Here is a 17,782-nt window from a genome sequence, read left to right as displayed (position 1 = left end):
TCAAGTTCTTAGTTGTTAGTATTGAAAATTCTCATTTATTGTGACTTGGGTATATTAGAGCGGAGGAAGAGAGAGAAGAGAGAGAACAGGAGAGAAACAGAACTGGATTTTTTAAGTTTTTCACACAGCTGAATGAACAAAACTTACAAATTTCCTAACATCTCCATGAACTTTTACCTGGCTTAAAGTCTTTAGAGCTTCTGCCACTAACTAATTAACTATGAGACTGCAATAGCAAGTTCCTAGTTTACACAAGGGCCGGAAATGGATACATTGACCTTCGTGTGTAAATACATTTAACCTATGAGTTTTACAGATGATTACCAGTACTAATGGAGTAATGAGTCCAGCTTCAGCTTCTGCATGTTCTCACAAACATTGTTTCCAGACCAGATTCTTCAGCTTTCCTTCTATGATCTCTCCTTATGCACTCTGTTCACTGTTGGGGATCTCTTAATTTCCAGTGTTTTCTTGTCCTGCTCTCCATCTTCTGACTCATTAGAGTCCCTCCAGGTTCCCAATGCAGTGTTAGTTTCAGTTCCCGAACTTCTTGAGTGAGATTTTCATATCATTCTCCCAACCAAAAAATCTTCCCACTGAAAATTTTCTTGTCTATCCAGTCTGGGTTTCTCTCTCTCAACTTTCTCCCCAGCAACTGTTTGGTGATTTCAATTACCCAATTTTCCTTCGCCAACTGCTACAATCTTTTGGTGCATACATGAGGTTCCTCCTTAGGCATCCTACTCTCAGTTACTGCTTTTGCTACCTTGGTTCAACTCTTACATTCTCTCCTTCGAAGTGTGGATGCTGATTGCCATGTTGCTTTTGCCCAGTCTGGTATTGAGAACAAAGAAAAAAAAGTGTGTCTCTACAACTCACTATTGTATTGAGCCCTTGTTACTACTGTACTTCCATCTATATGAAAATCATATCACTGTGTCGGGATTGAAGTTCAGTGCCTGCAGGGAGTGAGTGAGAAGATGGGCCAGAGCTCTGGTTCTGTAGCTCAGGACATAATCCATCACCTGGGAACAGGCAGTTCAACATTCAACGGTTTGAAATCACTTGGCAGCTGAGAGAGGACATACCTGTGAGCACTTGTACTTTAGAAGAACAAGGCAAACCCAAACACAGTGGAAATTTTTGAAGTCAGAGATTTTGTTCAAGGGCCACTTAAAAAATTTGTTTGAATTCTTTGAAATGACCTTCCCCCTTCTTTCTGTTTTCTTTTTTCCCACTTTGCTCATCAGAAGCAACAGAGATGCAGATGTATCTTTTCCAAACAACAGATGGTAAGCCTTTGATCCAAAACACAAATGCCCCAAACCGCAGTCATGTAATTGTTATATGAATTGTTTTAAGTATAGTAAAAGTTATCTTCTTTTTTTTTCTTTTTGCTATTCTTTTTTTTTCAAAATTCCACATTGAATGGTTTTGCCTGTGAAAACCAAAATGTTAACCCGAGATTGTCAGGTAAAAGTAGAATCATAGAATGACAGAATCATACAATAGTTTGGGTTGGAAGGGACCTTTAAAGGTCATCTAGTCCAACCCCCCTGCCATGGGCAGGGACATCTTCAACTAGATCAGGTTGCTCAGAGCCCCGTCCAACCTGACCTTGAATGTTTCCAGGGCTGGGGCATCTACCACCTCTCTGGGCAACTTGTTCCGGTGTTTCACCACCTTCATTGTAAAAAATTTCTTCCTTATATCCAGTCTGAATCTACCCTCTTTTAGTTTAGAACCATTCCCCCTTGTCCTGTCGCAACAGGCCCTGCTAAAAAGTTTGTCCCCATCTTTCTTATAAGCCCCCTTTAAGTACTGAAAAGCTGCAATAAGGCATCCCCGAAGCCTTCTCCAGGCTGAATAATCCCAACTCTCTCAGCCTTTCTTCATAGGAGAGGCATTCCATCCCCCTGATCATTTCTGTGGCCCTCCTCTGGACCCGTTGAGAAAGGTAAGGCATGCAAAAGTGATTAGTGATTGAAAATGATTAGCTCTTTGACAACCTTATATATAAGTGGTGCTATCAAAATATTAATAAAATGGATGTATAGTGATGAAGGAAGTACAAGAAATAACGTAGTGTAAAGAGGCATCAAATATTAGTACCTTTCATGATAGCTTTCATCAGTAGTGAAACAAGTAAAATGACATAATACATATACTGCCCCACACGATGATGTCATCAATGTGTTGCAGGTATTCTGGAGCCTCACCCTGTTCCAGTGCGGTGTGGATCAGTCCATGGCAAATGGTAGGGCTGTGTTTCCACCCCTAGGGCAGTTAATTCCAGGTGTACTGGATACCCCTCCAAGTGAAAGCAAACTATGGCCTGCACTCTGCTGCCAAAGGGATTGAGAAGAACGCATTAGCGATATCAATTGTGGCGTACCGTTGGCTGCCTTTGACTCCAGTTAGCACTGAAGTCCTAGCATGGCCCCTGCGCAAGGATAACACGCAAATTCGCGAAGCGTTCCATATTTTTTCCGTAGAGCATGGGACTCTTAATCCCAGGGTCGTGGGTTTGTGCCCCACGTTGGGAGCCAAAAAGGACTGTTGTGGTTTAACCTGGCAGGCAGCCAAACACCACACGGCCGCTCATTCATTCCCCCCCACACTGTGGGACGGGGAGAGAATCGGAAAGGTAAGAGTGAGAAAATTCATGGATTGAGATAAAGACAGTTTAACAGAACAGAAAAGGAAGGGAAAATAATGATAATAATCATAATAATGATAATGATGATGATGATGATGATGATAATAATAATAATAATGATGATGATGATGATGATAGAATATACAAAATGAGTGATGCACAATGCAATTGCTCACTACCTGTGCTGACAGATAACCAGATAGCAATCGCTACTTCCTGGACACGCCTACCATTCATATACTGAGCATGACATCACATAGCATGGAATACCCTGTTGGCCACTTGGGCCAGCTGTCCCAGCTATGGTCCCTCCCAGCCTATTGTGCACTTGGCAGAGCATGGAAGGTGAAAGTCCTTGACCAGCAGGGTACTTAGCCACAACTGAAAACATCGGTGTGTTATCAACATTCTTCTCATACTAAATCCAAAACACAGCACTAGGAAGAAATTTAACCCTATCCCAGCTGAAACCAGGACACCCTTCTCTGGACCCGCTCCAACAGGTCTGTCTTTCTTGTGCTGAGAAAGGTAAGGCATGCAAAAGTGATTAGTGATTGAAAATGATTAGCTGTTTGACAACCTTATATGTAAGTGGTGCTATCAAAATATTAATAAAATGGATGTACGATGATGAGAGAAGTACAAGAAAAAATGTAGTGTAAAGAGGCACCAAATATTGGTAGCTTTCATGATAGCTTTCATCAGTAGTGAAACAAGTCAAATGATGTAATACATATGCCTTTAATTACCTATTCCTGGATCTTATTTTTGCTCAAAATATGTTACTCCATACGTAAAGGTAAAACACAGATTTTTATCACGAGTACACAAAAAAGTCAAAACCTTTTTGTCACAAGGTGAAATAGTGTTTGAAAATGATCCATAGCTTATTTTTTCTCTTGTGAACAGGAAGTTTGGCAAGATCAAGCAAATTAAATCAGTTTCCAGAGAAATAAACCTTTTAGTTATGTTGCATTTCTATAAAATATCATTGTCTAGTAATGCAATCCACTAGCAGCAATGAAAGGTCTTTATCCAAATTAACACCAGTAGCTATATTTAGTAAACATGGGTGCAATTTTTCATCATAGAATACTCTTTCTGAATATTTTATCATATGGATTTCCATTTATTTTGATGAATTTTTTTTCAGATGACATTCTCTCTTCACTGTAAATGCTAAATATGTCACTTGACTTTAATTCCAAATTACCAATATAGTTAGCAGAACAAAATGCCCCAAATTAAATGGGAATGCATAACAGATGTGGTGAGACATCTTTGCTAAAAAATGTTATATGATAGCAAGTAAATAATACACAAACAAATGGTAACACCAGAATAAGATGGTATAGTATACATATCAATGCTTGTGGCGGTCTCATATAAGACTCTCATGCAAAACTATCTAAGAATGAACCCTGTGGGAAAGTGAATCTTGGTAAATGCTTTTGTAATTGTCAGTTTAAAGAACAGTCTAAAGGTTAATTTGAAGAAAAAAATAGAGTATGCATTGATATGGCAACTGAAGATAATGTGTTCTACCTACATTTAAAATAACTCTTAAAACTAGTGAAGAAAGTCAAAATTGTATACAGAGAAGAACAGCGCTCTGTAGTCTTCTGTACAGAAAAGAATTGGCCTTTCTTTGACATTAAAACAAGCAAAAAAATTCATGTGAAAAAGGAAATATTGGTGGTCATGACAGACAATGATGGACCATAGTACACATATAAATATAAATAGAAAAACTATGCTTCATAATATGTAAGAGCAGTCATATCTTATCTTTCTTTTCTCTCTAAAGAGAACACAATAGGGAGGTGGGGAAAAAAAAAGCCCAAAACAACAACAAAGGCTAGTGTGAAGAAAATTATTCATTTTTCATATGAGAAAATTGAGAAAGTAAAGAATGAATAGAAGATCTTTGTTCTTCTTTTGTATTTATTTTTATATTGCTCATGTTGGACCATTAAAACAAAAATCATTGGAGGGAATAAAGTGGAGCCATTACACCCCAAGATATAATATGCCATAGATCTGTAGCTCCCTTAGGCCATACTCCTTGTGAGTCATCCCCCTCCCAGCTCAAAAATACTCATGTAATCAATTCATATCTCACTAAAACGGCTGCAGTCTGCCGGAGAAGAAATCCTTTCTCAGAAGAGTGCTATGTCTGCAGTGTGCATTGCACTGTGAGCAGGACCTACTGTGAGAACAGCAGACCTGATTTGCCCTGATTGTGCTGTTAGTGAAAAGTAGAACCCCCTTTCTACAGAAATAAGGGCAGGAGAGGTTGCATATCATGTCAGTACTGCAACGTCTAGCATGATGAACCCTGCTGTTACTTGATATCTCTTACAGTCATGTAGCCAGACAGTTGTCCTGAGAAACTGCCAACTGTGGCAACTGAGTCAAATGTAAACAGCAACTCCTTTACATTCAAGTGATGAATTTACTCCTTTTCTTCAAGTCTCCTCTTTTAATAAATTTTTCCAGTTGAAAATTCCTACATTATTTTCAGAAACAAACGAATTGGGGAAATGACATGACAGAACCAACTACTTAGGGGTAACTTTGGTTCATAAACCAAAAAAACTCTCTGTAATATTTCAGCCAGAGCATTTCAGGTACCTGACCACCTCCCCACAGATACGGGGAGCTGCCAACTCCCCCGGAGCCACCTCTGCCTAGGCTGAGCCAGCCCCATCCCTCAACTTCTCCTCGCAGGGCAACTGCTCCAGCCCTGACCAGCTTGGGGGCCCCTTGCTGAACTTGCTCCAGTTTGTCCATGCCTCTGAAACCATTTTGTACTCTTCACGCTGAAGGTTCCTGTCACCAGCATGCTGTATTTTGACCATTTAAATTTCAAACAATTTCTACGCCAGGAGAACATTTCAACAACACAACTCTCCTGTGAAATGGAGACAGAATCTGTTTCTTCTCTTCTGTGCTTGAATAAAAGCAGAATAATTTTAAGCTTAACTATATTCATTATTCTGATGAATTTTAAAGCAACCTTAAAATATTTGTGAATGCTAATGAACTTAATATTTATTTTGATATTTAAGATGATAGCTTTGCAACCTAAATGTGCTCTGATCCAGAAGTTGTTCTTTCCCTCTATTACACATAATTGCACATCACTTTGCATTCATGGCAGATTTGAGTAAGAATATTTTAGCAAACTAAGATGAAGATTAAGGCACGTAAATAGTATTCTCCCAGATGTAAAACAACACACAAATCAGTACAGTTACATAGAGATAAATACCATCCAGCCAGTGAACTGTGAGATAAATTCACTGTTTGGCAAAAGGCTGTGAGATCTTGGAAAAGGAAGTGTTATTTCTGCTTAGTTTTATTTATGTGATTTTATTAATAAACTACTATCATTGGATGTGACAGCAAACATTGTAAAAGCAGCAAACAACTTCCCTACACTTTTCATGGCTGCGAATTCTGTCCAGTCATGTCTATGCTGGAAATTTTACTTAGCTGTACAAGCTCTCAGGCTGTAAAGTCTGAAAATTTAGACAAGAGAAAACGCTCCTGCTAGGAATAAGATCTTACGAACTTTTCCAGGAAGAAAGAAGAAAAGGAAGCGGCAGAGGAGGGGAGGAGCAGCGAGTGAGCTGAGAGTCTCTGAAGTGCTGCTGGCTGGTTGGAGAGAGCAGTGGGCTGGTGGTGGCAGCTGATGTCCTCCCAAGAAGCAGGCTGCAGGGAGGCCAAGCCAGCCTTCCCTAACTGAGATCTGTAGGGCTGAAGGGAATCTGGGTCTTCTGCCTGCGTGCTCCCTGTTTTGGTGATAGAAAAAGGATGGAAAAGCACTTCCCATTCTGTTCAAAGTTAAAATTGGATTGAAGGTGTTCCTGGGTCGAGGCCAGCAGTGACCAAAGTGCGGCTGCTTCTGTCACTCTGTGGCATCCCGTCAGCTGCACTGAAATAATAGAAGGAAAAATTGCAGACTTTCTGCAAACATTACCTGGAACCATCACACATGTCTGTGTGTGGCTGAGCTACAGCTGTAGCAAGGTGACAATGTATTGCCAATTTGGTAAAATTTTGAGTGGTTTGGGAGGACTTCATAAAAATAATAAATAAATCAAGCATGGAGGTAAAAGTAGGCCACTGTTATTTACTATCATATCGTATTTTCTGTATAAACGCTAAGAAAAGTCTTTCTCTAAACCACAAATTTTATATTTACAAGATATCAGACAATAGAGAAAATCAATATGTAAAAGTCAAATATGTTCCCTATTTTTTTGAATTGTAACATTATTTATATATAAACACACTCACATATGGTAGGCTTTAATAATCATTCTCTGTTGTTTTTTTTTAAAGACGAATTGCATTCCTTTCCATTTTTTGATTAATGTGCAATATAAAAAATTCTAATAAACAACTTATTACAGTATAAATCTACTCCAGCTGTATTTATGCAACTTCACAATGACAGTTTTGATTGTCTTCTCCTTTTAGAATTGGAACAGAGTGTTTGCAATGACAGTTCTGCTATCTAATCTATTCTACCTTTTTTTTTTTTACCTGTGCACACCAGAGAGCTATACCAGAAAATATTATGACATTTGCAATAATGTTTTCAAGGGAAACAAATTCCTATGGGACAGATATTAAATGTGTTGTAAATATTGGGAAGAAAAGCATTCAGTATGTGTGTTACTCAAAGTGAAGTTCTTGCTGGGCAATGTATATTACTACTGTACTTGGGTTAAATGATACAGATGGACTTATGTCATTTATCAGTGCAACATTGTAAAATTATGTGCTCTTAAGAGTCTGGAAATTGTCTAAGCAGGGGGGAAAAAAAAGCAAGTCTGATAAAATCATAAATGTTTTCCCCATCATTGCTGAAACTCTAATTTTCTTGCTTATTGCTTGAGTTGATAAAACAAATAAAAGAAGGATTCTTGGAGAGATTTCTTTAGTATGCAAAATGAATTTCAATGTTCTCTCCCGCTGGTATTTTTATGGAAAACCTGACTAGATGCTACACATGGAACAGAAAAATCTGCATTTAGATGGAAATATTATGAAATGCATGATACGGTACAAAGTAAGTCTTTTAATGGAGATAGCAAAGTGTTGCATTATATGGTTGAGTGGAAAGACAGCATGCATATAGGCTTTTATGTCCAGCTGCCCTGATTTGCCCAAGAGAGCTCACTTTATTTGAATTTGAACCTAATATGGGGTGGCGTGGGGGGGAAATTAAGCACAGAAATGATTAGTTCTTTTATCAAGTAAAATACTAAAACCTGTGTGAGTCACCACTGTAAACAATGATGTTTTGGACTTGCATGGCAATATTTTTAAAGGCTCCTTAAGTGTTTTACAATCAAGAATTAATTAAGCCTTTCAGTACTGTCTCTGTTATATAGATAAAGTAGTGTAACCATGATTAAATTTATACCCATAGGTTTTAACAACTATTTTAATGTCACTACAGTAGCTGATTCAGTTTGAACATGCCTCTAGAGACATGCTTTACTGCAATTTCTTTTTTGCTTGGTTTTGTTAAAATAAATGCAGTAAAGAATGTAAAATCATTGGGCAAACTGGTGATTTATCACTATGACTCATTAAAAGCAAATTAAATAATAAAACCCCTCACATTACATAGTATAAAAAGTTAAATTTCTTCGTTGTGGACAGTAGATAAAATATTTCTCTTACACAAAAATTGGGAATCATATCTTAAGTATTCACAGTTTTTTATTCAGTCAAACTAACGGAAAGTTATTGTTATCAGAGATCACATCATACCTGAGGAACCAGTATTTTTAAGCTTTCAAATTACATCGCTGTTGTGATGATATGGAACCAAAATTGTAACTCTTGTCAATGGATGGAGATCCTTGATCTAATAATGAATTTTGCCCACAATTATATCTCCTTCAAGAAAATGGTAAGAGGACAGACAAAAACAGAGCACCAATAAATACAGCAAATAAACAGAAAGCATAGGACAATATTGAAAACAAGGAAGTTTTCTTTGAAAATTTATTTTAGGCAGCACCATCACCACCACCGCTTTGCATATGTATTTGCATGAGTGCCTTGGAGATTTTAAAAAACGGCAGGATCGGGTTCTTATACTGAAAGAATTTTGTACCCCAGATTGTGACCTCCTTTGTGATGCTAAAACAGCTTCCACAACAGGACTCTTCTCTGGACTGTACTGTGTGTATCTGTAGCATGATGATGCTGGTGGTAGTGATGATGATGGAGTACACTTTTACCAGCTTACTAATGCTTTCTTTAAAACATTTTTCTGCTGGGAGGGGAGAGGAAGGTAAAAAAAACCTAGAAAGGTAGTTATGAAATATAGTTATTTTTTTACTGAATATTTTAAAGCTTTTAAAGTAAACTTTGTATGTATATTTGAGTGTCTGCTTTCTCTATATATTACGTGTGCTTTTTTATTATAAATTCTTCAAAACAAAGGAAAAGTCCAAATTTATCCTTCTTAACCACAAGAAAGCACCTGACCTTTACTAGAAATTCTGAGTTCTAATACAATGAAAATCTTAATTAGTAGGACTAGTAATATCATAAACCATATATTCTGTATATTTTGGGGGGGGAAAGGGTAGTGAAATCCCCTCATATTTCCAGGAAAGTGGAAATACTAGCTCTGTTCTGACAAACACAATGATACCTGTTTTTTTCTGTAGCCCTGCTTCTAGTATTATTGATGCTTAACCCATGAATGCCCTTGAATACATATGCCAGATTCCTCCCTCATGTTATTGTGCTGCTGAATGCAATAACATTGCAAAGGGGATACATTTTCTCCCATAACTTCTATTGAAATGACAAAGAGTGACCTTAGGATGTTTCTGTATGTCCTAGTGTTCTTTCTATACCATTTAAAATAATGGGGACAGACTAAGTGGCATGGCCTCAGGCATGCTGAGGGGGCTTTACTCTCTGGGGGTTAATGGATGACTGTTTTTAGTTGAGTAATCAAATATAATACTGTACTGCAGAACTCCTACAAAGGCACATACGTGCAGACTAATGGTTATTACTCTAATACGCTTTCAACCTTGAAGACACTTTAAAAACATTGCATGTCATTTCAACATTACATTGTTGCAGTCTAAGAAATACATTTCACTTTTCTTTTACACAGTTTGGTGAAACAGAGAACAATTGTGACTTTTTTTTTCTGATTCAAACACAGAACTGCTCTAATCAAATCTTCAAATGCAGTGCTGCTGTCAAAAAAGGTAAAGCGTTAGTAACCAGAAGTATAACTTCAAAGATCACACTGACAATAACATGAAAGCCAATGCAAATTAAAACTTTTTAAAAAAATACTATTGCTATATTTACTACAGGCTGTGAAATAAATTAATCTGCATGTTTTCAATTGAATCCTGTTGAAAAAGTGTAGGTAGGTTCCAGGTAGGAATTTCTTGGAGATGAAGCCAGGGGGAAGGGAGTGGAAGAAAAGCATCAGAATTTTCGGATCTATTTTAAAATCTCCAATTAAAGAAGAGAATCAGATAAGGAATGTAGGTTCTGCAGCTTCCAGCTGACTCCCTCTACTACAGGGCTACTGGAACACAGGCCTTTTATCATTTTTAATTTAAATAATTTTGTGGTTTTAATGTCTTTTCCTCCTTTTTTCATAATTAAATAATTTTTTTTTTTTGTAAAATCTTAACTGCTTCTTATTTTTCCAGTACCTTCTCCATAATGAGTCAGTGAAGTCCTTGAATCCAGCAAGCTATACTTGGAAAGACATGACTGACCAGATTTCTCTTTGTTCTTCTAGCCATAAATTATTAAAGTGCATCAATGCAGTGATAACTAAGCATCTAAATGCATCAGCTCCTCTGAGAATGCATGGAGCACTGCTAGCACAGCTGGGACCCAGAGCACAACACTGTGAGCTCCTACCTCATTTACAGGTAAACCAGGCACCTCTCACATATGACAGCATTATATGACATACAAATGCCTTATGTTTTATTTTTGGCGGTAAGTCCCTTTATGGTAATGTTATGTCAACTTAACATGAGCTGGATTACATCTCTACTTAAGCCATAGACGCTGTCCTGATTTGGTGTACCTCTTTCTCTCTACAAGATGAATGGGAAAGTGGTTTGGATGCTGTTCCAGTGTGATGCCACACTGCAATGCACCACATGAGCTATGGGTATGGAAAGGGAGTCAAGGAGAGGGCTAAAGCTAGGCAGCCCTTCTCCCAGTAAAAGTATGACAATGTGACAGCCAATGGGATTCTTTCTGTCCTCAGCATTATACATATATGCATATTTCTTTTGCTAGATCAATGTTGGAAATACTTTTCTTTAGCTATCATCAGTTATATATATATATATGTATATATATATTTCAAGGACAGCTATATTTCAACTTGTTGTAGACAGCAGTTAATGAAGCTAGAAAAGAATCATCTGGCTTTTAGCAGTTCAGTGCCAGGGATATTTTTTGGCTCTCATCGAAGAATGAAATGCGACACATAGACATGCAGAAATTACACACACACACATGTTGACTCTAGAAGGGAAATATGAAAGGTGTAAGCAATGGAACAGATGGGCCAGCTTTAATAATATAGGCATTTTCAGCAGAGCAGTCTGCCTTCCTACTTACACCATTGAAGCTTTATTGATGTTGTAGATTATATCATTCAGATCATTAATTTCAAACTTTTGCTGTTTCTCCATGTAATCTATCACCCTAACAACAGAAGGAATGATTCAAAGTCTGTTTTAGTTAAAGAGAACCAAAGGAGGGCTTCCAGTGGATTTGGAGCAAGAATCCAAAATGAACAGTGTTTTTGGTTGTGTCATTTGCCATATATGATTTATGATACTTCTCCTTAATGAACAAGAGTTCTTTAGCTCAGAAACTTAAGATGTTCACAGCTGAAAAACTTTTTTCCAGAAATCACACAAGATTTATTTGCTTCCAGGACAAAAAAGAATTATGATTAAATTCCCATAACCAGGTTTCTGGAGGTCCATTATATTGAGACCTTCTGGTATCTTTCATTATCTTAGTGATCTAGTATGAAATACCTCTTTTAAATCTTCAGGTTTATTGGTGATGAAGAAAGCTTTTTGGTATAACAACCCAGTAAGATGCTCCATTAAACTCAATCACTAAACCTATTTCATTATATTTCCCATTCGTCTAAATAGAGAAATTCAATAATAATTGAGACTCAGAAACTCAGCATTCTTTGATGGATTAATGATTGATAATTTTTCATGTTAATATTGGCAGTCTAAGACTACAGGAATACATTACTATTATTCATTTTCACAATCTGTCATAATAAACCTAAGCAAACTTGCTTTCCTTTCTTCTGTTTAATAGGCTGTAAGGTATTGACCAGGACTTACAGCCTGCTCATTTCCGTGACTGATGTATTTCTGCTAAATAGCATACATTTGTCCTGCAGTCAGTGTTGCAGTTTTGAACACTTTGGAAAGAAACTTGACATTTCATAAATCCATCATCTGAATTCCTTGATTGAATTAATATGTCAGAAACCACAGGCATGATAAGGGGAAAGAAAATGTGCTTACAGAACAAAATAAGCTATTTTTTTTTATGCCAGGAAGTGAAATTAAATGTTTCTTTTAAAGTTTTTATTATAAGTAATGAAATATTATGGATATCCAAAACTATTAAGCCAACTTGTTTACTCTAAAGGAATGCATGGAAAAGTATAGTAGTTTTAAATAAGATTGTGGTCACATTTTCCTAGCTTTTTTTAACATCTGGCAAAATATTTAGTTACTACTGTAAAGAAGGACTTCTCTGAATTCAAATGATGACGTTGAGATGATGTATTTCCCCATAATGGGGACATTTAATTTTTTTACCATAAACACAAAAATTACAGAACACTGACTTCTAAAGTATTTGAAATCACTGCTGAGGATAAAGACATTTGATTGTACTTGGTTAGTGCCTTGATAAATGAATGGTAGTTCATATAGTTTGATTAGTTTGCTTTTCAAGAGAATGATAATTGAATTCAAACTTTTTCCTTGTGAAAATGGTTCAAAGTTTAAAATAAGTTTATCATCTAACCTCTTCACTAGAACAGGTGAATTCTTCCATTAATTCTTCAAGACCTGAAAAATTTAAAGATCTTCTCTGTATGTACATCTTTAGTATATAGGATAATGCAGTAAAACCTGGCTTTCACCTTATGAAACAACAAGGTCAAATTATGTTCAAAATCCTGAGGCATTATATATATGTGTATGTATATGTATATGTATATGCGTATGTGCATGTGCAAGTGTAAATGTTAAGTTCTACAAAAATATTAATAATTTAAAAACTCTTGTGAGGGAGGGGGATGTTCTTTTTAAAAATATATATCACTTGTTTAAATGGGAAAATAATATTTGGATGAGCAAAAATTTTAAATCTCTATGTTAACTGATCTTTGACAATTGTCTCACATTAATGAAAAAAGCTTACTATTGAAAAGTAACTTTGAAAAGAGAGTATATGCAGAAGTGATCATGACTTTTTTTTCCCTCCTCATTCCCCTATTTTTCACTAATTTCTTGTTCAATATTGAACAAGTAATTTTAACTTATCAGAGTTTATTGATTTAAAATAAAGTAAGTAAAACAATACTGAGTATATTCTACAGCTCCAGAAGTAATATTTGCATTTTATCTCTGGGTACTTTTATATGTAATACTTCTTCACTTACTTTCGCTAGCCTACGATGACAGAAATGATAATGCAGTGGCATCCTATTTATTTCAAAGATATTTTGTGTTCTTTTGTTCCCTGAAATATTGTGTAAGTGTTATTAACATCCCACAATCTGTTTATGAGATGTAGAAAAGATTTCACAGAAAATGTGCCCAGGCCTATTAACACTAATGAAGCTTCATATGGTCAAAACATGAATATTGCCATAAAGCCACAGAATTAAAATGATTTTTCAATATAGAGCAGATCAGTATGTGAGGATACCATTATATATATATCACAATACAATATGTAATCATAGATCTATAATGTGCCATCAGTATAGTGCATAACACAGGTCTATAAATTTTTTCATAAGTCATCTGAAGTGTTGGAAATTCTTAAACTAAAGATTTCTACTTAGAGATTAAAGTTCCTTTTTTTGTAGTGAAAATCTGTGCATTATTCATTAAAAAAGAAAATATGAGATATTTCTAAATATTTTTTAAATATGAAATGCAGTTCTGTTTGTCGGAAGAGTGAAGCTCAACAGCACCGTATTAGCTAAGCACTGTAAAGCATTGCTCTCTATATTTCCATCTCTCATCCTCTTTTACACAAAATTTCACTTATTAAAACTGTGAAAAACACATACACATTTCAGTCATATTTAATTAGTCATCCTTCACTATTTGCAGGTAATTTAAATGCATATTTTTCATCTCTGGCCCTCTCGAAAGAAAAATCCACAACATTTCTTTGCTTTACGTGAATGAATACGTTGTTAGAAGAGTTTGAGTTTCACTCCTTTAGCAAGATAAAGATAAAGCCAATATAATTTGGCATGTAATTAAGTACTTTACTAATTCAGTACCTCAACTGTTAAAAAAATGGACCTTCAATGTGAACTTGAAAACTGCACATACATCCATTCCCTGTGCAAGCTTTGTTTTGCAGCACAAATCTAATTTAAACCCAATTTGTATCCAGATGTAATCAAACAGAAATCTAATTTCTGCCACCTCATTTCTATTGGAATCTTTCTCAATCTACTCTGTGGACTGAAAATTAAGATTTAGAGTTGTGCTTTGTTTGCTTTTAAGTTTGCTTGTCTATTTATTTTTAAAGGAGTTTCTTTATAAAGTGTACTACGTCTACTTTAGAGCTACCTGCTTTGATCTGTCCTGTTCTAGACTTCATCCAATAAATAATATCAAAAAAAGTTTTTTTTTTAAAAAAAAAAGTGGTGGGTTTTTTTTTCCATCTGGCCTTTCCATCACCATTGTACCTTAGACACAGATTCTCCTTACCCAAGATAATTTCTATCCTATCAACAGAATAACCCATATGAATACATATACAACATAGATTCATCAACATGTGACAACACTTTTAAATCTATTCCACCCAAGTCTTGAATCAAGCCTGCAATATGCTTTTAGATCAAGGGTGGGAGATAAAAAACAAAGTAAAATAAGCCAGCGACATTTGCCGCAACGTTGCTAATAATACTCAACTCCATATAATGCCATGTTCTTATGCATCCACTTTCACAGCACTTAAACCAGAATGTCAGGCTGTCCCCTTGTAAATGAATACACAGCTTTGCTCTCTCACTCCCACTCTCATTCTGCTTCGTGACTTAAGTCTCAACTGTCTAGCTGCTATGACTAAAATATGCAGTGTCAATTTTATAAAGTTTGGTTTAACTTTGGCCTAATCCATTAGCAAGAGAGTATCTTCTAATAGTAAAGAAAACCAACCAACCAACCAAAAAAAAATCAGTTCCAAGATTTCACCTTTGTGTAGAAGCTGGATAAGGATGTTTGAGACTATGGAAAAACCTTTGCATGAAGGAAGATGGAACAGACTGGAATTCTTCAGCCTGGGAAAGGTGGAGGAGAATACAATACAGACTCATAAAATGAGAAAATCTGTTGAGGAAGTGAGCAAGAACTAGGGCAATACTGAATGCATTTATGTGTCAGGTAGCACGTTCAAATCCCCCCAAAAACATGGACATATCTTTACACATTTAGTTAAACTGTGAAACTTTTCACTATAGGCAACCATAGATGCTTAAAGTTTACCTACCTTCAGAAAAGAGTTGACACAAAGGTATTTTCTTTACATCACAAAGCCACTGAAATGTAAATCACTGCATACTTACTGGGACTTAAACTCTTCATTAAGCATTTGCTACTGGTCATAGCTAAAGACTAGGCCATTGGGCCTTTGGTCAAATGTACAGTTGTCTTAACCTGGAAAACCACTCTGGTACTCTTCTGACTTCACACTAAGTTTTTTCAATTACAGGAAATTCAATTCCAAATATTGCTAGGCAGGAAAAACTTTAATGATTTATTTACTCATCTGAAAATGTAATCTTTGATATACTGGGGTTAGAAATTTTTAGGATGAGTTTTGAATTTATACAGGTCTCTAATTCTTCTAAGGTAAATATCCAAACTATTTAAAGAAATGTAATGAATGTTGAAGCAAGTGCAAGGAAAAGAAGTGTTTTGGCAAATATGCTGACTATGTCCCTCTTTTCATAACATAATACATAATTTCCTTTCACTGTGGGTCTCATCTCTTCTGGTTCAGCTAGATTTCTGATATACCTCTGGACCCAAGTTTTTCTGTTCAAGAAGAATACCTGTGAATAATAATATCAGCAGATTTCAAGTAAAAGGTCACTAATGACAATACTTTGCACTAGTGTTTAAGGCCTAACAGATCGCTTGCTGTGAAAGAATAAGATCGATACTTAGATCCATTTAACTGACCCACCCCAAGCAACAAAGATTTCTGAAGCAAAGTGGGAGGGAAAGTGGCAATATAAAGATTAAGCAATTCAGAAGGAAAACTTGCTCATATTATATTGCTTGGATTAACACAAACACTGGAGAGATATGCTTCTTAGTTTCTGGATAGATCATCTACACAAAGACATGAAGGATTTAATGCCTTTCCTCCCCCTCACCCCCCAGTCTTCTGTTGATTGTGTAAAGACGTTTCTTTTGTAATAAACTTAATACACTTCTCTGTTCCATGTAAATCAAGGTTCCCAAGAGACAGCCTGTCTTGAATTTTGTCGTGTTTTTTGATGTAGGAATGTCTCACCCAAATTATTCCACTAGTGCATGTGTATTTCTAAGGTAAGTAGTAAAAGTAAACATTGCTACAAAAATGTTTCTAGATATGAATACCAGCCCTTCTTCCTTCTGCTCTTTTGTCATTTCTTCACTTGGATTACAAAAAAACCAACTTTATAGAAAATCTCATGTTGGACATTGTTTATCCATCACTTCATGTATGTTTAGAATGTATGTTACAATGCTGTTTTACAAAAGGGGAAAATAAAAACAAAGCATCAATACAAAACTTACTAAGTGGAATTGCCAAAAGACCTAGCTGTCTACTTTTCTGAGTAAAACCAAGATAGATAACTTTCCTGGCAAAAGTGTAAGAATTTCAGAAACTGCTCTATCAACGGTATGTATTGCCTAAAAAACCCAGCTGATGTCTTAGACTAAAAGTGATCTTCTTGGATTTTCCCCACTTGACTACCAGAAATAATTATTTCTGGTGTCAGCCTTGTAATTTCAGTTGATTACTGCTATATTCATTTGATGATTTGATAATTTCACATATTGATTTATTGACTCACTCTTAATTACGACCTTGATTGGATCATTGTATCATTCCATCTTTAATTAGCTTTGTAAAGTTGTCATAAATTAGTTCAGTAAAATACTTGCTTAAGTGTATAGTTGCTTACTCATCTTTTAAAAAATAAAATCCATAAAAAATACAGACATTGTATTCATTCGATCATGTTACACCTTGTGTTATGAACTCTGAGGATAAAGTTAATGTTAATTAAGGAATTAGCGAACCTGTTTTCCTGTGCTTGCAAATCGGTACCTAAGGAACCCTTAGTTTTATTATCTTTGTGGCTTCTTGTATCATGGATTATGTTGCAAGTAGGCTAATGATTTCCAGAAAATCTTGGAAATTGCAATAAGGTCAGTACTCTTCTGACTGAAGTAGTATTAAAATGTTCTGGCATGGAATGAGCAGAAGTGCCACTTCCCAAGTAATGAAAAAAAATCCAAAGAAGGGGTTATAATCCACTTCACTTTCTATGCAGGGAGAGGTAACAAGATCATCAACCTATCTATTATTTATTACTTCTTTAAAATTATAGAAATCTGAATAATACAAATTGTTCTTTCCCAGTTCTTTCCAAAGCTACTGTACAAATGCTGCTGCAGTACAACTGTTATTTCTTCTCCCACAGGTATCAGATGCAGATATTTTATGTAGAACCATTCAGACATTTTGTGAAGAATCAGTTGTAAAATGCTAATCAAACGTGAAATGTTC

At 35.9% G+C, this 17,782-nt stretch overlaps 1 pseudogene; it reads left to right on the top strand.

Annotated features, from left to right (window-relative positions):
* Positions 1 to 2,431: 2,431 nt before the first annotated feature.
* Positions 2,432 to 2,488, top strand: LOC142081502 (U6 spliceosomal RNA; annotated as a pseudogene).
* Positions 2,489 to 17,782: the final 15,294 nt, after the last annotated feature.

The sequence above is a fragment of the Calonectris borealis genome, chromosome 3, assembly GCF_964195595.1.
Source record: "Calonectris borealis chromosome 3, bCalBor7.hap1.2, whole genome shotgun sequence".
Classification (NCBI taxonomy): domain Eukaryota; kingdom Metazoa; phylum Chordata; class Aves; order Procellariiformes; family Procellariidae; genus Calonectris; species Calonectris borealis.
This window is presented reverse-complemented; position numbering and strand designations above follow the sequence as displayed.